The sequence below is a fragment of the Protopterus annectens genome, chromosome 7.part0 (assembly GCF_019279795.1).
Source record: "Protopterus annectens isolate FY-2018-M chromosome 7.part0, PAN1.0, whole genome shotgun sequence".
Lineage (NCBI taxonomy): Eukaryota > Metazoa > Chordata > Ceratodontiformes > Protopteridae > Protopterus > Protopterus annectens.
Window position 1 is genome coordinate 1,428,207,978 of NC_056739.1, and position 24,662 is coordinate 1,428,232,639.

General features: G+C 42.8%; 1 long non-coding RNA gene across 2 annotated transcripts in view; it reads right to left on the reverse strand.

The window, feature by feature from the left end:
• The window catches only part of LOC122807068, a 959,887-nt gene that overhangs the window by 934,444 nt on the left and 781 nt on the right, over positions 1–24,662 (reverse strand). The gene's annotated exons all lie outside the window — the stretch shown is intronic.

Below are 24,662 nucleotides of genomic sequence, written 5' to 3' on the forward strand. Positions count from 1 at the left end.
AATCTCAGTCAGCAACATACTGAAAGGTCATACTGGGCATGCTCACCCACTTAAATAAATGAAGCAAATGTCAGGCAACAACATACTGAAAGGTCATACTGGCCATGCTCACACACTTAGGCCATTTCTGAGTACAGGTGTGGTCCACACATATCTGGCAGTTGCATATGTTATACCCCAGGAACCTGTCACTATTCACCAGTCCTACCTTGTGCACACAGTTATATGAAAACAGACACATATAATATATTGGAACCCTGTCATAATCAAACTATGTACCACAAGTACTTAAGTGGTTCAAAAAAATGTGAAAAAGCAAAGAAGATCGATAAACCTGCAATAAGTATCATGGATAAACAATGTGCACTCCAAACATTATCCAATCCATGTTCTGGCAAAATAATCTGTGAAGGAGTCCATAGAGAACCATGACGCTTCCTTCCGCTATATCATAAATAGCAATGTACAGTCATATATGTCCTGAGTCAGTGCAAACTGTAAATGACTGACATTGCCAACATCCTGTCAGACAGGCTCATACATACATACCCCCCTCTCACTGACAAAAGGCCCTACCATCATACCTGGAGATTGTGAAAGCACAGATATCACATATAGAATGGGGAAAACAGCTCCTTCCAAACCTGAAAACATGGGGTCTATGGGAATACATTGTTTCCATAGCTGTGTCATAAGTGAACTCCAGAACAAACAGACCCTGCACCTGAACAGTCTGTTGAGCCTCACCCTCTGTACAGGTTATGAAACTGTTGAATGTGTTACACCAACATTTGGCACACTCCACAAGTGTTGGTGCACAACAGGCCATGGGAACTATTGTCATATAAGCCTATTAAGCTTGATCTGCAAGGCCATGGAATCTAACATGATGGAATTCATAAACAGAGCTATTGGGAGCCTACAATTACCAAACCCTACCAATTTTGGTTTGGCCAGGGGCAGATCATGGTTCCCAAACTTGCTAGACTGTTTTCAAGGCAGTCACCCAGGACATACATCAATGAAATGAGCTACACACGTCCCACATAGATCTTGAAAAGCCTTTTTCCAACATCCCAGACACATGTCATATCCACAAAATCAACAACCTGTGCATAAATATGTATGCCATCTGATGGATTGCCAACTGGAGCACAGATAGATCACAGAAGGTAAGAATTGTGGTCACCTGGTCAAGCTGGTAACAACTGCTGTCCCCCATGGCTCAGTCCTGGGACCCCTCCTGTCTGGTGTATAGTTTCAGAAATACAGTCAAACACGCGAAGGCTATGTTTAGCAAAGTTTATGGATGACTGCAAAAAAGACGTCATAGTTGATGTTTGTAACAACAGAGACATCCCTAAAAAGGGACTCAGTCAGACAGATGTGGTGTCAAAATTATGGCCTCGAGCTACAGTCATACAAATACCACATAGGTGCCAACACCCTAAATATGGAGGTGATAATAAGGGATCTATGGACACATGTGGATAGTCATCTCTACTTCCAGAAACACATTCACAAAGTGATCAGACAATCATGCCATGTGTTCCCACAAACTTCCAAGGTCTTTGCATGTAGGCCACAGGAGGTTCCCTCTACTCATCAGTCATCAGACCCATCAGAGAGTACCACAACACACATGCGATGAATCTGACTAGGCACCTGTAGCAGCTGGAAAGACCACTAAAGTACATCAACAAGAGGATTACTGGCCTCAAACAGTTGCCCCATGCAACAAGACTGAATTTAACTCAATCTGTACTCTGTTGCATACTGTCTACTCAGGAGATCTCTGCCCAATAGACAGGCCCATGTCATGGCAACACTCAGATCTGCTCTGAGTTACAGCTCAATGACACTAAATATACAGGCACAACTGATATTGCCAACATTCTGGCAGATAGGATCAGTGTTAACTTTACTCCCCTCTCACCCATGAAAGAGCACATCTCTATAACGGAAGACTGCAAAGTTGTTGTCATCATGGCTGCACAGGTAAAAAACACTCTCCAAAGCCAGTATCACAGCATCCATGGGACCAGATAACTTCCCAGGCTGTGTTCTACATAAACTACAGAACGAACAGGCACCACACCGACGTACCATGTTCAGTCATAGCCTCACCTCAGGCTTTGTGCCTGCTAAATTGTGCACAGCGACAGTTATCCCACTACACAAAGGAGGAGACACCACGGACCCCAGGAACTAGCACCCCATTAGCCTGATGAGCCTGCTCTGCAAGGCCATGGAATGTATCATCATAAAACTTATAAAAAAGGACATTGGTAAACTCCAAACTCTGGACCACAACCATGTTGGGTTTGTAAAATACAGATCATGTCTCCTAAACTTGATAGACGACATTGAAGCAGTCACAAGAACCTTAGACAAGGGTAAGGTGGTTCGCACGGCCTATGTAGATCTTGCCATGGCTTTCAACATCATCCCCCACTCTGGAATTACAGATAAACCCAATAACTAGGTATAAATTGCTAGTCACAAGATGGGTTGTCAACTGGCTCACTGACAGAACACACACTATGAAAGTAGCAGACTCCAAGTATGACTTTGGAAAAGTGACAAGTGCAGTACCACAGTGTTCAGTCCTGGGTCCTGTACTGTTTTGTATCTACATCCCTGAAGTAAACTTGAACATGGAAGGTCTGTGGCTAATGAAGATTCCAGATGACTGCAAACTAGGATCCATAATTGTAAATACTAAAGATGTGGACATCCTACAAAGGGGCCTCACTGAGACAGATGCCTGGTGTCAAAGCCATGGCCTCAAGCTCAATACCAATAAATGCATTGTCATCCCCTTTGGTAAAAACTCCATAGCCATGAACTACAACACAGGCGGTAGTATACTTAACACTGAAAGTGTGATAAGAGACCTTGGGTCACAGGTGGACAGTGGACACTCCTGTAATAATCACATCCCCGCAGTAGTCAGGAAATCCTTCTATGTGGCACACCTCATCACAAAAGGTGTCTCATGTAGAATAGAAGAAGACATTGTTCCCCTCTACTCATCACTCACTAGATCCATAATACAGTACAATGTCCCTTTTGCTATGTACCTCACAAGACATCTACAACTGGAAAGCCTGCAGAAATACCTCACAAAGAGCATTAGCAGCCTGAAATACATGCCATACACAGACTGTCTCAAAATGCTCCAGCTGTACTCTCTCGCATATCACCTACTCAGAGGTGATGTCTGCCTAACATACAAAGCTATGTCAAACACAGAGCTGTTGGACATGCTCCACGTAAAACACTCACAATCCCTCTGATCTTTAGCCCCAAAACCCAGAGTGAAATACAAAAGGAAGGGGTGTATCCATTTACCTTATGGATACCCACACCTTCAGGTTAGTGGCACAGCAAGAGGCCTTGTAGACCATGTAAGTGCAACTAACATTGGGCAAAGCTGCTTATCAGATTGTAGCCTGCTACAGATCATCTACCTTGTTTCAGGAACCTCACTCAGTATTCCTGAGAACAGTGTAAAATATAAAGGTCCTATCAAACACCATTATATGAGGAGATTACAACTATCCAAACATTGAGTGGGATAATTACTCGTATACAACGTCCTTTGCCCAATGGTTCCTAGAGTTTAAAAACTGAAACGCCCTTGAACAGCTGGTCACCATGCCCACTAGAGGTGACAACATACTGGACCTGATCATCACCAACATGGGTATCAGTGTTCCACAACAGAGATAAACCCCTCGCTGGTAATATCAGATCATAAAGTAATCACACTGGACATCCACATCCTGCCCCCCCCCCCCAGTCAAGGAAACCACTGTGAAGACATCTTCAAAAGCAAACTGCACACTTCCCAAGACCAAAGTGGAAAGTTCCAAAGCCCCATTGCTATAGGACAATGCTATACAATATGTCAAATTATTTACAAGTGCATTCTATGAGCATGTACAGGGATGCATGGATCGAGACATCCCAAATAAAACCAAGATGCACTCCTCCAAAAATAGGAAACCAATCTGGTGGTCGTCACACATAAATAAGCTATACAACAGAAGGAAGAAACATACACATGATAGAGCAAACTTCACAAAAGGAAAGGCATCACTTATCATTATTAGGAAGAAACAATGATCACTCATAAAATAATCCAAGGCCAGTTTCTAAAGACAAATTGCCAAGGAATGTAAGAATAACAACCACAAAGCCTTCATTAGCTATACCAAACATTTAGGTGGCAACTCTCAAATATGCTGTCAGCTACTGCAAAATGGCAAAAAAATACACTGAACCAACTTACATTGCCCACTTCCTGGGGGACAGGTTCGGTGCAAAGTCCCCCCCATCACCCCAAAAGGGCCTGTGTCCATCCCAGATGAATGCAGAGCACCAGACTTCATGGGCATGAAGGTAAAAACAGCCCTCTCCAAAGCTAAGAACACAGTATCAATGGGACTGGATGGTGTCCCAGGCTGTGACTTACATCAGCCCCAAAAGGAACTACACCCTCACCTACATTCACTGTCCAGCCTCAACCTTACCACAGGCTATGTACCCAAAGAATGGCATACAGCAACAGTCATCCAGCTCCACAAAGGAGGTGCCACAACAGAACCAGGAAACCATTGCCCTATAGGCCTACTCAGCCTGGTCTGCAAAGCTATGGAGCAAATTATCATGGAACCCATAAACAGAGACATTGGGGACCTCCAAACAATGGACTCTACCCAACTTGGCTTTGTTAAAGGTAGGTCCTACCTCCTAAACCTAGTTGACTTATTTGAAACAGTTACCAAGGACATAGATGGAGGTGAAAGTAGTCCACACAGACCACCTGGACCTCAATAAGGCCTTTTGACACCATTCCCTACTCTGGCATCATGGACAAGCTTACCAGCTTGAACATTAACAGCTATGTCACAGGATGGGTGACCAACTGGCTCACAGATCAAACACACATGTTCAGAGTTGCGGGTGCCATGTCCGACTCTAAACCAGTCACAAATGGCATCCCACAGGTATTGGTCCTGAGAACTCACCTGTTCAGTAGATACTGTTCAGAGGTATAGGCAAGCACGGGAGGAGTATGGCTGAACAAGTTTGCCGATGACTGCTAACTGTGGTCCATAATTGACTCTACGGTTGACACAGACATCTTCCAGAAGGGTCTTACAGAGACAGATACCTGGTGTCAAAACAATGCCCTCAAGCAGAATGCCAAAGAATGCATAGTCACCCCCTTTGGATAAAAAAAGTGCAAACAAATTACCACATAGGTGGTAATCCAGTATGTACGGAGAATGTAATTATGGCCCTGGGGACCCAGGTAGATAGTAAACTCTCCTTTGATGATCACATTGCCAAAGTGTTTAGAAATTCTTTCTATGTAGCCCACCTAATGTCACCTAATGTAACCCACTTTGTCTAGTCTGATGATGTCACCATCCTACAACTATACCTGTGGAAAAGAGAACTCCCAGTAATGTGTATAGCACGTTGTGTAAATGCGTACTGCTTTAGTGTCATAAAATAGTTAGATAGGGGTTTGAATCCTGCACTTGACAACTGTGTGTGTGTGTGTGTGTGTGTGTGTGTGTGTGTGTGTGTGTGTGTGTGTGTGTGTGTTTGTGTATCTCCTTGTAGAGGAGCAACTTTCTTGGGGACAGCTACAACACCTTAAAAGTGGTATACTTATCTTTGTCAAGTCTGAAAATGTCACCATCCTACAAATATACCTGTGGAAAGGAGAACTCCCAGTGATGTGTATAGCACGTTGTGTAAATGTGTATTGCTCTAGTATCATAAAGTAGCTAGTTAGGGGTTTAAATACTGCACTTGACAAGTGTATGAAACTATGTGTGTATTTCCTTGTAGAAGAGCAACATTTTGGGAGACAACTACAACACCTTAAAAGTGGTTTGCTTATCTTTGTCAAGTCTGATGATGTCACCATCCTACAAATGTACCTGTGGAAAGAAGAACTTCCAGTAATTTGTATAGCGCATTGTGTAAATGCGTACTGTTCTAGTATCATAAAGTAATTAGGTAGGGGTTTAAATCCTGCACTTGACAACTGTATGAGAGAATGTGTGTATCTCCTTGTAGAGGAGTAACCTTTTTGGAGACAACTACAACACCTTAAAAGTGGTACACTTATCTTTGTCAAGTTTGATGATGTCATCATCCTACAAATATACCTGTGGAAAAGAGAAATCCCAGTAATGTGTATAGCGCGTCATGTAAAGGCGTACTGCTCTAGTATAATAAAGTAGTTAGGTAGGGGTTTAAATCCTGCACTTGGTGAGTGTGTGTGTGTGCATGTGCTCTATGTGTGTGGCACAGTTGATCACTGTGTTGTGGGTTTTGCTTTTACTACTGTATGACATATCACAATGACAACAGTATGTGCATTGCATGTCAGGTAGCTGTGTGGTAAATACATATACGTACATGTGACCTCAATTATTTCATAGGTGGGTACCCTGCTTTCTCCATGAAGACATCTGTTATCCTTGCCAGAATGTGCTGCCGCTTTCTAGACCTTAGGTCACATCTGTATGCTTGTGACAAGCCCAGCCACTGTAGTGATCCCTGGCCTAGGTCATTCGTGTCACACACACTTATTACGGTTTCTATTGAATAGTGTGAGTGAGGGTTTATGCCTGAGGTATATTTCAGACCTGTTCAAATGCAGCAAAGTCTGTCAATGATGGCTATTCATTATAGGTATGCAACAACCTTTGTGGATATGCATGCAGACCCCTTATTGCCTATGTGATTCACTGAGGGATTTCAAAATACCTTTAGAAACATGATTACCAAAGGAGAGATGAAGTAACACGTGGCTGTATGTACACATCGGTACCTGTTCAACATGTTGGGGGGCTACTACCTATGTAGTACTGTGGGGATACTATGTTTTGTAAAGGTGGATGACTATGCTTAAGTTGGCTTATAGCATTACAGCATGGGTTTGACAACAGGTATCTGTCTGTATGATACCCTTACAGAGGATGTGTGTGTCATTTGGAGAATGCATTACAGGCCACAGTATGCATTTCCAGACGTGGACGGAAATATCCCTACTGTGTTTGCTTGTACCTAAGAGAGCTATATGCCAAACAGGAGTGGTCACAGGAATGGATGCAGGTGAACACCACTGGTTACTGGCATAGTATAGTTCCTGAAGGATGCAAATGTTACTGTGTGTCCTACATCTGTGTGTCAGTTGTCAAGACATCATCTAACGATTGTTTACGGTCAGGCTGTTGAGGTTATGTATACTACCAGAATGCAAACCAATGACAGATAGTAAGAGTATCACCCACAGCACAGTGTCAAACCATGTCATAAACACATGCATAACCAAGTTCCAAAATGTGTGTAGTACAATGCATACTGGCCACCAATAGAAACTATGGAGTGTTAACACTGTGTAATACAGGGCATGCCACCCTGCCCATGTGTCCACTATGCACGTACATGCAGACAGTGCATCTCCACCATGTTCACAAATGTACACCTGCAAACATGTGCTGCACACATCCCACATGTACTGTCCATGCTCTAACACATGCTGCGAATACTACACACATCAGTCAAGTGGCATGTGGGCGGACAATACACTATTGGAATTAACACTGGTGTAAACAATACTACATTGACAATCATAGCTTTAATGCATCATGCCTGCTCAGCTACACCTTCAAGGATATCATTACACTTTACTGCTGACAACATGCTAACATTGCTATACTGCTATAAAGTCACCCTGTGCATCAGCACCATGTTAGCCTGTTCCTGCATCAATGTTACAGATGACAGGAGGTGGCACAGGTTTCATTATATGCACAGGGTGTGTTGTTGGTTTGCCAGATGCCTACATTGAGCCATACAATCGACATGCATGTGTGTGTGTGTGTGTGTGTGTGTGTGTGTGTGTGTGTGTGTGTGTGTGTGTGTGTGTGTGTGTGTGTGTGTGAGGGCCAAGAGTACTGGTATGGGCCAAAGTTGATGTAATGTGTGCGGGTATGTGTTAGCTCTAGGTGTCTGGTTTAATGTGCGTGTGTGTATCATGCTCACAGTTCCACCATGTGGCTGCCATATACGGGGATGTGTGGGACAGCCACAGACTGCACCTGCCAGGCTTTACAGATCACCATCTCTGGCCACGGATACGGTACCTGTGCCTGGCAGGGGTGCTACTGACAGTATCAGGTACTAAGCCAGACTGGGTACTATCCTCAGAGGTAGACATATGTACACTGGACCCAGGTCCCTGCTGGGACTGGCCAGAGCCACGTCTATGGACAGCCCACCTCCAACATTGCTGGGGCTGGTACTGGCACTATGGGAGCGGCTGTGATTTGAGGGACATCCGTGGCGACTGCCAGCTGCTGATATTGCTGGCATACGTCCACATCGACATCTCAATCATCCCGCACTGTCCTGACACATGGACATGACATTGCGGAGGACATCTAATGTCTCACCTCAACGTCTATCAGTGTCCTCAGTGTAATTATGGATGGCACCTGCTAGGTAATGGATACTGTCATTTAAAGCGGTGTTTTGTGCCCTCTGTGCCCTTAGTCCCTGTCTGGTGTACCGTTCCATACGTGTCTGTGCCTCCATGACAGTCTGGAACATGCGTGAGTTTGTAAGACCTGTGGCATGTCTGCCCGGGGCATGATGACCAGCAGTGCTCTGACAAGAACCCCTGGATATCTGCCTATGTGGTACCATTCCAAACCTCTGGGTGTGGCTGCTGTGTCCGGATGCATGTGCCATACATACCATACTGTCCTGGCCATTGCCAACATTACACTGTCCCTCAGCTAAGGCCATTGGTGATGGTGGATGTATTGGCAGTATGACTGTGTGCATGGATGGGGTGGACACCTGTGTACTGTCGACTGGTGGCCCAACGACAGACCCTGACAAACATGCCTGTGCCTCAACTCACCTATTCTCATTATTACTATTTGTGTCAGTGACATCAGGTTGCCTGCTGCAGTGAACCAGCCCAACCTCAGCACCTGTGAGAGGAAGACATGAAACTCACTTTATGACCTGTGCATGATGTCAGAGCACATGCACACATGGACAAATGCACACATAAACACATGCACACATGCACACATGCACACATGAACACACGCACACATGCACACATGAACAAATGCACACATGCACACATGCACACATGAACACATGAACACATGCACACATGCACACATGAACATGCACACGAACAAATGCACACATGAACAAATGCACAAATGCACACATGAACACATGCACACATGAACACATGCACACATGCACACAAATACTCTCCTCACTAAAGCAGACACCCACACACACACCACCAGCAATCCAGAACATACTCAATAGCGGTTGATGCTGGGGTACAGTACCATAAGCCAAACAGTCATATCACATGTGTCAGCATGCAGGATATGTGTTGCTCAACAGCATGCAGTGTGAGTGTAGACACTCCTTGCTAATAACAGTATACATGGCTTTGATGCATGTGTGTTGTTGTTCAGTGAATGGCCTCACCCTGGAATGCAATGTGTACATGGACACAACATTGCTGTGCAAGTATTACAAGCTCTTCAATGTGCTGTGTACCATCACTCACAGGTATACATACCATGGCTGGATGTTTATCTGTGTGTCACATAGATATCCAGTACTGATTAGAGCATCTGTGTCTTTAGCAGTTAATTGTGGACACAGGTTTAGCTCATGCGTGCTATGTATACACACAGGATAAGTGGTTCGTGTATACCTGATGGAATACCATTGCTCAACATAGCCATTGTACAGTAGTTATGGTGAATGTAGAACATATTGTGGACATGCCAGTGCCAGCCATCACATGGCATGCTGCAACATAACTGCAACATTAAACATTACACATACCCAATGTCTGTCATGTGACCTATACACTCAATAGCATTACAAGACATATATGTGTCACTTTGTGCAAATGGTGATTGCTATGCATATTGTGTATAGGTGCATATGTAGGCACACACACAACATTGAGGTGTATAGCAATGAATGTGATGTGTAGTACTGTGGTTACTGTAACTGGATAGGGTGTTGCACCATGAGTCATCATCATGCAGCAGCATGTGGACACTCAAGGCTACTAATGTGTGCCAGACCAGCACCTATCATGCTGTACCTGAACCGCAGTACCATGGTTACATTCACCATTTCACAGCCAGTTGTTACATGGGTTTGTAAGGTGCTCAATAGGGAGCATTGCCTAACATGAATGTGTTGTGTGTTGAAGAGTGTCACACCACCCCATGATAGGCCTCTACCCCTCAGGTATATTATGTGTGCTGTGTGGATGACATTTGAGATACTGGAGTGTGACCTTACAGTGGGTGTCTGAATACGCCATTTGTAGCATATTAACATGTACTGCATATGTCAAAGTTGTGTATGTTGTGTGCATGTGTATCGACTCTGCCTATCCAATGTCCACTCCAGTGTAGCCACAACTGTTTGGGATGCTGTGTGTATTGCATGTGTTTGAGGCAGCTACTCATGTTACTAAGATGTGCATAGTCTCACAGCAAACATGCACAGCATGCATTATGCGTAGGTGTGTTACATGTGTACATGGCCTACATCTCACCTAGGACATGCACATATTATTTGCAATACTAAATGTAGAACACACTCACCAGCATGGGTCTGCTGCCTTGCTGTCACAACAGAGGGACCTACAAGGATATGAGACAGTTTGTCAGTGTCAACAACTGTGACATTGCTACTGTGGGTTTGCAATCTTACAGTAGTACAATGGTTGACAGTCACAGGCCTACATATCATGCTCCAAATTATCAGTATTGCATAGCACCAGGCTCCACATCTTCTAACTACACCGTACACATCTCACATATGCATGATCTACCAATAGAGATAACAGTAGTCTACAGATATGCCATGTTACCTGCAAGCTCCATTTGAACTTGCTGGGGGGGCTCTGGCCTCCATGATGATACATGTCTGCTGTTGTTGTTGTTGGCCAGGAGCCACCAGGCTCAGGAGCAGCTCCTCCACTTTGGTGAGGGGGAGATGGGTGGTAACCCTACCACCTGTGGCAAGCTGTTGCCTACGGAAATCAGACGCACGCTGCCGGACATGTCTAAGTAAATCACTGCAGTGATGGCGTACCTGCTCATTTGTCCAGTTATGCATGCCTATGTCATTTACCCTACAGACAACATCTTGCCACAGTGCAGTCCGCTCATGCTGGTCCTGGCTGGCTCTTGAGAATAGCAGGGTGTAGTTTTGCACCAGACTGGACGTTAGGATTTCATCCTCTGCTGGACTATAGGATGGGTTGCTATGGTGGGCCATGACCCTGGAAGACAATAAAACTATATGTGTGATCAAGTCATGTGGCACACTTAACATTCTACAGTACAGATATCACTGAACTGCCATGAATAGCAACTTATTGTCTGTTAGAGGATACACACTTTCAATACCACATATCAGTGCTCAACCGACAACTGCCAGACAGTGCCTGGCACGCTCTATATATTAAACCATTTTCTGCACAGCAACAAAGAGAAACCACTATGTAAGACTATACAACAGTACATGGCACACTGTATGCGACACAATGCACCACCTAGCCACAGGAGGTATATATCAAGCTAATGCATAAAGAAATATGTCATCCATTGCAATGATTTTAAAGTCCAGTTAAAGTATTACCAGTATAACACACTAGTTGTTGATGGCAAACCTCTGCCGAAAATATGTGCACATTCGTGAATATAGGTGGCATACTGCTGTACTAGACTATACATGTTGCTAGTTACGCACTTATATCCTGTAACATACATATGACCGAGGGAATGTTACAGGCATACTCACACACACATCAGACATACATACGGGACACAGAGGTATGGCAACCCAAATGAGCTTTACGTGTGTACCATACAGTACTTTGTGTCAGTACTTACAAACTTTTATGCTTGAGGTATGTAATCTGTGAGGACAACAAGGAACACACAAAACAGTGTTTCCAAGCAATGTGGACATACACCATACTGTGCTGTTTAGGCCTACAGCTTCAGGTAGTACTACAGTTCATAGAGGATTTGGATTCACCAGCAGTACCAATCAATGAGCATACATGTACTGCTTTAGCCTCCATTGGCACACTCCAGTTAACACCAAGGGACTACGTCAAACCATATGCCATACTGCTTTTTCTTTCTAGCAATAGCATACACATCTTTTGCTGGGATCAGAGCTAGGACACATAATACCATAACAGAAACAGTTTCCCACTAAGCTATCCCACATATACACAACTGTGACACATTCACCAACACATTCACCATCACACTCAGTCAACCTCACATAGCAATTATTGCAACAAGTAAATGTGGGTGTGTATTGGTTCATAGGTAGGTAATAAGCTATTGGCCCTAGAGCCTATAGGAGCCTAGCCAGATGGTACCCTGGACTCTGACACCCAAGTAATTTAATTTCATGTGCCCTTGTCAAGCAGAGCCACAGAGGTGATTCCGGGGTGTATTTTCTATCTCCCATCCAATCATCAAAATTATTCATGACGAGTGCTACTGAGGAGCTTTGTTTGCTATTGATAGGTAGTTTGTTCCAGAGTATGGGATGTCTCTGAAATAGGAATCTATCCCTCCAGCATGTTCTGTTTATTGAGGTGACAAGGTTTAGATCCCTAGAGCGTGTAGCTAGTAGGAATTGTGATCTGTTTACATGGAGCATGTCCAACAGCTCTGGGTTTGACATAGCTTTGTATTTTAGGCAGAGGTCACCTCTGGGTTGGTGGTATGCGACACAGTCTAGCTGTGGTTTTGTGAGACGGTCTCTATAGGGCATCTGTATGAGGCCAGTAATACTCTGTCTGTGGCCTTTCCAGTTGCTGTAGATGCCTTGTGAGGTTCATACCAGAAGGGGCATTGTACTCTATAATGGGTTTTGTGAGTGATGAGTAGAGGGGAACACTGACCTCTTTTTCCCTGGATGACACACCTTTTGTGATGAGGTGTGCCACATAGACAGATTACATGACTAGTGTGGCATTGTGATTATCAAAGGGGAGACTACTGTCCACCTGTGTCCCATGGTCTCTTATCACACTTTCGGGGTTAAGTCAACTACCACCTATGTGGTAGTTCATGGGTACAGAGTTTTTAGCAAAAGGGATGCCACTGCATTTTTGACATTGAGCTTGAGGCCATGGCTTTGTCACCAGGCATCTGTCGCAGTAAATATGACTATGTCTCTCTCTCTCTCTCTCTATATATATATATATATATATATATATATATATATATATATATACATACATATAAACATCCATTGGTGTACATATAGATATACATATAGGCACATATACAGTCCACCTTTCATGATGGGAATATCAATTATGCGAAGGATGTGAGGTATACAGTTATGTAGTGATATTGCAGTCTTGTGCGAAATGCATTGAAGGTGTTCTCAGCCCATGTGGCTTTAGCAGGCCTCACTGGCTGCAACACTGCAAACCTAACAAATCACACCCACAGCGTTTAACCACCACATGTCATATACCAGCAGTGTATGCTGTCTTGTTTGCCACACACTACTACCTATATACAAATATGCACATAACAACCTTCACCAACATATATAAAACCTCCCTTCACAAACAGTTGCAGTATGTCCCTTGCTCTATGCACATGTACAGATGCTAATATATCTGACACAGACATATCTCTCCGTATGTGTGTGCCATACACACACAAGGTCCACACTGTTGTAAGTCCATGGACCTCATGGCTGACCTGTTGGGCCTTGCTACAATATGAACAGGTGTCACATGTGAGCACAGTGATATTAGAGGGTGTATATATAGCTGCAAATGCTAGATTAGCATACTAGCCTGGTACAGCAGTTGCCAGTGCTAAGCTACACGTTAATATGTCTATCATGCATGTGTTACTCTGTCACATCCATGTTTATATAGCTATATGTGTTACTCCCCCAAACAGCCATTGTCCACACTACTGTACAGAACACAGATAACATGGATCAGATGTTTGACATTTAATGCTGAGCTACATATGTCAGTTATGTCTCACTGCACACAGCAACACACTGAGTTGTCCATGGCAGTAGTTATGCAGGGCATCTGTGCATAGATACGTACTGCTGCCACATATGGATATTTCAAAGCATGTAGAGTACTCTTCAAATACATCTACTACATGCCAGTAAATACATATCTGTTACATACCTTTCCTTTGTGTGTGTTGGTAGTATTATGTTCCGCGTGTTTTTTTTTTTTTCAGTTGATGTGGGTTGGTGTGTGTCTCTCTCTGTCTCTCTCTCTCTCTCAATCTCTGCAATGGAATGATTGCATGTGTGGCCAGCAAGTACAGCCTGCTTTTATAGGTATCTGCACATGTGCATGTGATGGCCTCTGCACCAATTGGTGGCCACCATTTGGTAATTGCATGCAGCCTGCTGTGTGGTAATTGCAGTACTCACTGTCATAGCAACCAAATGCTATAAATTGCTATGTCAGGTAGGCGTAGCCCTTTCAGCTTTCCAAAGTGGGGCCCATGCTTGTTTGCTGTGGACACTGTTGTGTAAGACAGAAGGTTGGTATAGTTCTTATATCTGAAGCTAGGGGTGTAGCCAGTGATTTAAATGTTGTACTCAGACCTGAATGTTGCCACTTCCAGTACACATTTGTCAGTGTAGAATTGTACTCACCCCTACAAATGCTAACACAAGATACATAGGAGTATGTATTTTCTTTTCTACTTATACAATTAACTGCCATACAAAAGTAGTTATTGAGATGTATTCATTTGGCACATGAACTGTTTGTAAACTGCTATACTGTGAATATTAATGTACTCACTTCTGCACAGTTTGTGCTTTTTTATTGTTGACATTAGCACAGGATGCTCAAGAAAACTGGACAATTCCAGTACTGAGTATGCCTACCTACATCCTTGGTAGACCCTGAACACACAGGTATATTGTATATTTGGGTGGGGATGCAGACTTACAGAGAGCATTATGTATTATTATGTGAATGTTATCTTTCTGGACTTAAATGGTTGCTGTGTACCTGTTAGTTTAGCAAGGCAAGTAGTCTGTCTGCATAGCTCCCAACTGTGGACCTATCCAGATGGTAGCCAGATGTTAGGCTGTTATTCTTTGTCTGTGCAACGCACAGGTCTTTTCAGCACTGGTTCAATGGCATTGTTACAGTCGTTTGCTACCAGTACATGACTACATCCTTTGGTATTTCAGTGTTGTACTCCTACATAAGGGTATGTTTGTGGAACTCCTTCCAAAGCTATTTGCACAGTGTGTAAAAGCAGAAAAGCTGATATGCCTGTGTGTTTCTGCCTCGGCCAGGCCTCTGAAACACTCAGGTACATATTTGAACAGAGTGAGGTAAAGGTAGGCAAAAGTGAGGTACACCTTCAAAATATTAGAGACAGTAAGTAGAAACTTCGGGAGAATCAGTGCATATGGATTACTACACCTTTTCTGAAGTACAAGCGGTGTCTAACTCCTACATATTGTCATTATTCATTAGGTGTAATACCCCACCTTTCTGCCTAACGTCAATACTTTTCAGGGGATTCAGAGGGACACAGCTAACATATGTTTCAAAATCAGGGACATCCCTGATATGTAGTCACAGTTGGGATGTATGACCTCTGCACTAGTCAGATATGCCAGTGTTTGTCCTGCTATGATAATGTGTGGGGGTTGTAAAGTGCTGCTGTAACATCATTTACTGCTAGAATGGCTGGTTCTCTTATCACAGTCATGAAATGCAATTCCCCAACAACCGCTGGTAAAGTTCCACAGAACAGGTTTTGTGTTATGGCATTCCTATTTTTCCTTTACATTCACTCATTCTGATGCATGATATATTTATTTCAGCAACAACCTGCTGTATATCTACTGTGGCTTAGTGGTACTTCATGCAGTTATGTGTGTCCAAGGTCCGGCGTTCGAGACTGACAGAGGTGTTTTATTTTGCTGCTGAGCAGAACAAGGGCCCTCACATGTAGGGTGACTAAGGCACTTTTAAGCAGTTGTAAGTGGGTTTGCTCGGGTTTGTGCAAAGCTTAGCAATGCTTAGCTAAGCGCACACAAGCGCACACTCGCACACACCAGCTAACTACTGCTTAAAAGTGCTTACTCCCACTCACCCTCGCACTCATTTCTTTGAAAGAAAAGAAAATGGGGAGATAGGACAGTGGTGAAAAAGGGGTGCAAAGAGGGAAAGACAGTAGGGAAAACAGCTCGGGATGTGCAGGAAGGGTGTAGGGAAGGACCATAGCTGCCCATTTCTTTTATAGCAATAGCTGTACATATGCAATAATTTTGGAGGGACATATGAATCCTTCCACCCCTGAGAGAGGGGTGAGGACAACAAAGTATGTTGTACTGCCAATTAAATTACATTTTATATGTCCAGCAGACATGTGTGCAAAATGGGCAGCAATGTATGGGGCGTAATTTTTTTTTGGAGCAGATTGCCCTTTTTTTTTCTTTTTCCAGGTGAGAGTGGAATGTGGGGTAGGGGATGTAGGTATATTTGGGGAGGTAGGTTGGGGAGGTAAACAGACAGGACAAACAAGACGCATACAGAGGTGGAGTATGACACATGTGGGGGTGAACAACATTGATGGGGAAGGATGTTTGGAAACCGCAAGCCCATGAGCCCAGAGATGGCAACAGTGGAACTGAGATCCCCACCCATAGGCAGTCACCACTGCACCTTCACAGACCAGCGGGTGGCTGAGCTGGAGGCTGCGTATGAGGGGCAGGCTCACCCGTGAGTCATGCACTCATGCTTCAAGCTGGCATAGAGGATCAATGACAGAACGCTGGATCTCCCTATGCACCACAGCCCAGACCATTCAGAGGGTAAGAGGAGGCCTTCCTCCACCCACACTTGCACGGGGTGGGTGAGCCCCATCCCCTGCAGCGCTTCCACCCGAAGGTGGCACAGGCCCAATGGAGGAGGAGGTCCCAGGCTGGGCACCAAACCTGCTGCTGCCAGGTGCCATCGCCAGCTGAGGTGGGACATGTGGGTCCGCTGGGACCGGCCTTCCCATACGTTCTATGTTTAGGGGGATTTAATGACAATATGGGTTGGTAACAGCCAACAGCATTCCAAATTAGTTGTAACAGCATGTAGTAGTATTCCCATTAACCCAACACACCAAAGTTCCAACAATAGAACAGCAAGCATAACACATGCATATATAGAACAACAGTGGACATTCTAACAGCATGCAGGAATAATTGGTGGCAACAGGCCACCAAGATTGTAGTATTTAAACAGGGCACATGCATCAAAATAAATGCAGATATTTATAAACCAATAGGGCATATGTCCCAACAAATGTTTTGAGATTAGACATACCCACTGAATAAGTTATATATACTTATAGTTTACACAACATTCCTACTGACTGCAATTATATATCCCCTACATGTATTATTACACTAGGCAATGTCCATTAAATTGTGAAATGGGTTTTGCTAGTTCTTTATATACATGACCTGTATCTGACATACAAACTGTCCAGGATGCAGATGTTACTGCTACATATTTATATATTACATTTATATTTATATATCTACATATCTAGATCTGTTCAGGTGACATTATCAGTTATATTTTAACAGCCCCCTACATGTCTAGCAGCACACTGACATTTCTGGGGAACACAATAACAAGCTACTCATGTGCCAGATTAAGCTGTACATGCCGGCCATGAACCAACAGTTGAGGACTGTATATATGTTTAACAGCTACTGGCACTCCCTTCATCTACTTTATATGGGCCTACCCAAGTGTGGGTTGACAGTGTTTACTGCAACAGTAGTATTTCTATAATGCAAGAGTACAACAACATATCAAACAAAGTGACATGGACACACTCCAGGTATTATACCTTTATTAATTACATAACACACTTTTCTAGAGGTTCTCTCATTTATTTGATATAACAGTGCATGCAGAAGACTTATTCAAGATGTAATATACCTTTATTAATGGGTTACAACAGTCTTTTTTCAGGCTCTCTCACTTATTTTATATAACAGTACATGCAGTGAAATTATTCAGGACGTATTATACCTTTATTAATGGGTTACAACACTCTTTTTCAGTCTCTCTCATTTATTTTATATAACAGTACATGCAGGGAAGTTATTCAAAACTTAATATACCTTTATTATTGGACTACAACACTTTTTCTCAGGCTCTCTCACTTATTTTATATAACAATACATGCAGAATAATTACTAACCTGCCTGGTGGTGCAGCCTTAGCAGCCTATCTGCATAGGCTTACTAATACGCAGGACGGACACCTGCAGCTGTGAAGTAAATGAAGTGATATTGAGACATACCTATCCATAATAGAGACTACCATAGCAATTGTTACATACTTCATTCCATGGCTACCTACTCAGTAGTGGGGCATTTTCTATCCCACAGGCCTCCTGTATCCACTGGTTCAGTCAGTCCTCCTTGCGTCTCTTCAGATTTGAGTAGTGGTGTCTGACCTGCTCACCAGTGCCAGGGACACCTGTGGCACTGGTGAGATCATGAGCTAGACAGTTCCAGGCTTCCGCTTTGTATTGGGTGCTTTGGAACTGGCCCTGCAGGAGTCTCTCGTCATGATTATGGATGAGGATCCAAACCATTACTTTTGACTCCTCAATGCCCCAACATTGCTCTCGAAATTGAGAGCCCTCTCCAACACCAGCCATGCTGACTGCAGATGAGAGCTACAACCAGTTATGGCAAGTATTCCCACCTATGGAGCTTAAATATGGCTCATTTCCCGCACTTATCTGTGATCGGCCAGTTTTGAAGAAACTCAGCTGAAAGCCCACCTGCTTAGCAATGGGTAAACTTCTATTGATGTGTATGTGTGTGTTGAAAGGGCATGCATGTGAAAAGCTGTCATGGCTTAGTGGTTCAGTACTGTGATTATGGTGCACAGTATCCCAGGTTTGAGGCCTGTCATTGCCTTTTATTTTACTACTGGCCAGACTGGCTAGGAGGTGTGGCTGTGTTTAGCCGACTTTTCTCAACTTTGCCCAACGTTGCTCTACGTTGCTCAACGTTGCCTGGTGTTGCGCTAGTTAGCGCAGTGCTCAGCTACACCCAAACATGTTCTGTTTGCACTAGTTGGCACGATGCGCAGCTCCGCGCAAAGCTGCTGCGCTAGTTAAAGCAGTGCTAAGCTATGAGCAATTATACCGAAATGTGCTTAATACTGGTAAACTTTGCTTAGCAGTGCTTCACATTGCTTAAGATATGTTACTTATGCATTCATCAGTATGCATAACCATTTCACTTTCTTATATATATATATATATATATATATATATATATATATATATATATATATAGAATTTGTTCACCACTACATAGGACATTTCAATGCTTTTTACAAAATTTCAATGATAAATGTCAGGAATTCTTTTCATATACAGATTTCCAACAGAAAAAAAAAAGGGGAGTGGTGGGACTTGAACCAGGAATGCCTCCTCTTTGTGAAAATGTTCTACCACTACGCTATTGCTATTTTGCTTAATTTGTATATAAGTTTCTAATTATCCTCTTCAGTGTCTTGACTGCTAACTGTAGCTAAGCAATGGGCAAACCCGCGCAAACACATGCAAATACAGGCAGCTATATCGGGAATAATAAAAAAAATAATAAAAGTTTTACATTTTATAATTGTACTGGGGTTTAGAATGTGGGGGAGTGTAGTGTTGGGTATGTACACATTTGAGTGGTCTCGTTCATGTCAGTTGACATTTCCCAAATGAGAGGCTTGCAGGGGCATGGATTTTTGGACTGCTCTGCAGTCTGACACGCCCCCTGCACTCGTGCATGCTCCATGTTAGCTTTTGAGTTGAGGCAGTGTGCCCTCGTTAATATGCATGGCATGCTGCCGTCTTACTCTTAGACTGGCATTTCCGTGTAAGACTACTTTAGTCTTACACGGAGGATTCGTGACTCCTGGGGATGGTCTTTAAGTTTGCGCTCAGTTTTTCCCACATAAAAACAGGGACACTTCTGACACTGTGCTAAATAGACAACTTGTTTAGATTCACAGTTAAAAACACCCTTAATATGGTAGGTAGCATCCCTTACCTGAAATGTGGACCCCTCATAAATTAACTTACAGTATGAGCAGGCTCCACATTTTGTCATACCACACCTTCCTCTTAGTGAACCTGTTTTTTTTTCTTTTCCAAGAAAGCTCATATTGTAAGTTCATTTATGAATTTATCTAATGCTTTAGTTAAACATATGAATATGAATGAGTAATAGGTAATATTTTAAGTAAGTGTTAACTACCTTTTGGATTAAAATGAGTTATCTAAATAACAAGGTAGCTTGGTCTTGTACCTGGCTTTGTTTTATATTTAAAATTTTTTTTAAAAAATAGTTTAAATAAATGGGGGGCTGGACCTTTAAGACAATTGAGGAAGTTTTGTAATGATTGCATCTTTGTACTTGAGTCTTTTTAAACAGAGCTGATACTGTGAGTGAAGAGTCTGAAGAAGTCCACATATGATTTAAGTGAATTAAAGGGCTTATTTTTATTGAAATAAAGTTTTTGAAGGCATGACTAGCTTTTCTCCTGAATGCCATTGCTTTCCAGACCTGTAGCAGTATTTTGAATTATCTGTTTGAATGCAGATAGAGATAAATATGCTATGTATGTGAGAGAGAGATAGTGACAGATGGATATGTATACATATATGTATATATAGACATATATATATATATATATATATATATATATATATATATATATATATATATATATATATACATAACAGGTCATTTTGATCAAGGGAGCAAAAGGATTGTGCTCAGTATAACTAAGTGTATGGGCATGCCCAATGCGACTATCAGTACTTATAAAGTGACTCCAGGCCACACCTACCTGTACCTGTTACAGACACTGACATCTGTCCCTGTTTCTGGTGTACTGCACTTCACTCAAAATGTCCATGGCATTCTCCAGCTGTCTGATGCAATTAATATGTGACAGAGGTCTGTAATGTTACACCACTCACAGACTAACAGTCTGTGAAAGCACCGACATAATAATACCTCACAAAAGATGTGGATACTTCCAGATTTGAACCATCAATGGCATCACCCATGCTAACTTCTCTAGTCCACTGAGCCACACAGTCTGCCAGTCAGAGCATAGTCATTCATCATACAATCAACAGCATACATATGTATGTTGTTATTCCTGCATTTGTGAAGCATACAAAGTGTGATAGAATTCTATGTTACTGCCCTGTGTTTGCCTGGACTGCTGATACACCATTTCTGACATACTGTTAAACTGATTATATGGGAAAACTGCTGTGTTGGGTGTGGGGAAACAACAGCACATGTTCTGCTGGGTTACACACTAGTTCAACTATCATGTGACCTCATTGTTTAACATTTCCCTTCACTGATGTAGTGCATATTCCAACCATGAGCCCTAGTGAAAATTAAGGAACACATAGTAGTGGACTGGACAACTGTAGACCACAGTGAATGTTACTTGTGTCCAAATAGTCCACCATATTTCCTTGCAAACTGCAGCAGATCCATACATACCATAGTATATTACAGTAATCCTTACACGCAGTGTGTAGGTTAGAGACTTAACTTGTGAAAGCAGCAATTGACAGAACTGTAGTTCAGGGCTGATTTTGTCTGATGTAAGCAGCACACAGCCAATACAAGGATAAGTGCAGGTTGTATGGGTTGCCTTACATTAATTTTACTATATGTATGTGAGTAGAAGTAAGGTGTCAGTCTCTAGGACCCTAGGTTGTCAGTGAATGTGCTGTATGTTGTCTCTTAGCCAAAGCCAGGGTATAGTGGGCACATCTACTACTGGGCATGCCTACATTTGCCTACAGGGACATCATCAGGGATTTCCTCCTCTGAGTCCACCTGCGACTGTGGCTGTGGTGACCTAGGCAGTGGTGGACGTCTGTGTATCCCTTTCCTTTGCTGATCCTGCTGCAGCTGTTTCCACAGAATCATATTATGTAGCATAGCACATACTGTGAACATATCTGCACATGCAGCTGGAAAGTACTGCAGAGCTCCACCAGATTTATTGAGACACCAGAACCGTGACTTAAGAAGCCCAAACACATCCTCTATGATGTTCCTACTTTGTGTGTGTGCCTCATTATGGCGTTCTTCAGTGGGTGTGTGTGCATTTCTGATGGGTGTCATCATCCATGGTTCCAGGGCATAGACAGCATCCCCGAGTAAATTGCTATGTGGGATGTCCCCCCCTAACAATCATCTGGTACAGATGTGATGCATGCCAGATATGGGAGATGTGATAGCTGTCAGGGCTGCTAGCACATACATTCATGATAATCCCCTGGGCATTGCACATGACCTGGCAGTTGATGGAATAGTATCCCTTGCAGTTGACATAGATTCTACCCTCCTCACTGGGTGGTGCCTTGATGTGTACTTGAGTGCAATTTATGGCACCCAGTACTTGAAGATGTGTTACATGGTAGAGGTGTTGCATATTGCTCACCCTCACCTCAGCAGTGAGGGGAAAAGAAATGTGCTCACTGGCATGAGGTAGCATTGCATCCAAGAACTGATGAAGTACCCTGGATGCTGATGCCTGTACGACCCTATCATTACCCAGTTGGTCTTTGGAAAGTACCTGTAGCTAGTATCCTAAGGGCTAAACATACCTTTGTTTCCACAGGGAATGTTTCCCCTCTGTTGGCTGTGGGTCTGTGTCGAAGATGGCAGAGCTCAGTGAGTTCTTGTAGTATGTCACTGTCCACCTTGTAGTGCTCTACAATCTCCAGCTCATGTAGCTCCTGGAAGGTTACCCTGGGCCTGAACACTCTTCTTCTTCTTCTCTGTCTAGGCCTATTGTCAGCAGCAGCAGCATAACTGACTTCAGCATCTAGCACATACAGGTGCAGCAGTCCAGCAGCAGCCTTTAGTATTCTCTCAGTTAAAATTCCCACTTGTGTACTGCAATGGTGCAGTGTATTGGTGAAAAATCAGAAAGAAGGGTGTACGCATACTTTATAGAGCTCTGCTGTAGGTACAGAGTGTGTGACTGGGTAACTATGATGCATTACACCTACCTACAATAGAATTAACATCAGTTCATGGTCCTATTTTGTTGAACTTAGGTTGAGCAAAGGTCAAAGCTAATTCAATACATTTTTGTTTAAAACATGCTCAGAGCGGTGGTGAGCCACACAAACATAAGCAGAGAACATAAACAAAGCTTAGACATTAGTAGACACACCCTCTGTAAGGGACATGCTCAGCCAGGTGGCACACTGTGCAAACATGAGCACCTCAGCTGCAATGAGCTTCAAAGTCAGTAGGCACCCCCCCCCCCCCCAGTGACAGCTACTTCCTCTGTAAACAGCAACATGGGTCTAAGCCTACATGATAGGGATATGAGGACACAATTACTCCTTTCTGCTATTCAGTACCTCCACCTCATTTGCATAGGAATCCGTGCCCACAGCCTGGAAACTACACACTTCAGAGCCCAACCACTTTAGCAACAGCACCAATGCACAATTGTAGGGATTCCAGGTACAGTCATGTACTATATTTCTGGCACATACTAATGAATTTGTTTTTTTCCACTTTTTTTATTTTTCTATAAAGCATACTTGTGCACTGTGGCACACTGCACAAACATGCCCAGATTATTAAAAAAAAATAATTTAGCTTATTTCCTTTCATTTTTCTGACATACAGGATGATAATTTTGGTCATATGTGTATGTAGTATGCCATTTCTGTGCAAATATCTACATTGCATGACCCCTTTTGTCTGTCTACACTTCTGTTGTCAGAATTTTTTTGTGTACACTACAGACACTGAAACGGGGTCTGAAGAGATGTCTAGCTGTTTGCTGGATCACTCTACCTGCCTCATTTGCATGAGATTCACCTGCTTATGAGGTGATTTATATTTCACAGAAGTTTTCATGTTGGCGTATGAATGTGCGCTGCTCAGCAGCCCTTACTGAAACTAAAAAAGTTTGCGGTTGTGTAAGCAGCGTGGCACAATGCCTTCATGGAAAAAAAAGACATGTAGGCTTTATTAAATTCCTCCCATTGTCTTTCATCAATTCTAACTAAAGCTAGTATCAGAAATGTTTCTTGTCTACTTTTTATATCACCTGCAACTATTTGAAAACATGCAGTATGGCTCTTTCACATGACTTATTTTCCTAGGTGTAACCTCTATTTAATTCTAATAAAATAGATATGGCTCAATATTTTAGTCTAACTTTATTGAATGACTATTTCACTTAAAGATTCAAACAGAAAAGTAAAAATGTAAAAATCTTACATTGAAATAGGTTGAAAAAATTTCCCCAATCCAGCCCATCACTAGACATAACAACCTCTGTTGTTAAACAGCATTGGGACAAGTAAATATATTCCAGTTTCTGATATAGCACTTAAGGTTTAGCTCTACAAATGTTAAGTGCGCATCATAAAATTAATGAAAATGTAAAAAAGAAGTAGAGAAAAAGAAAA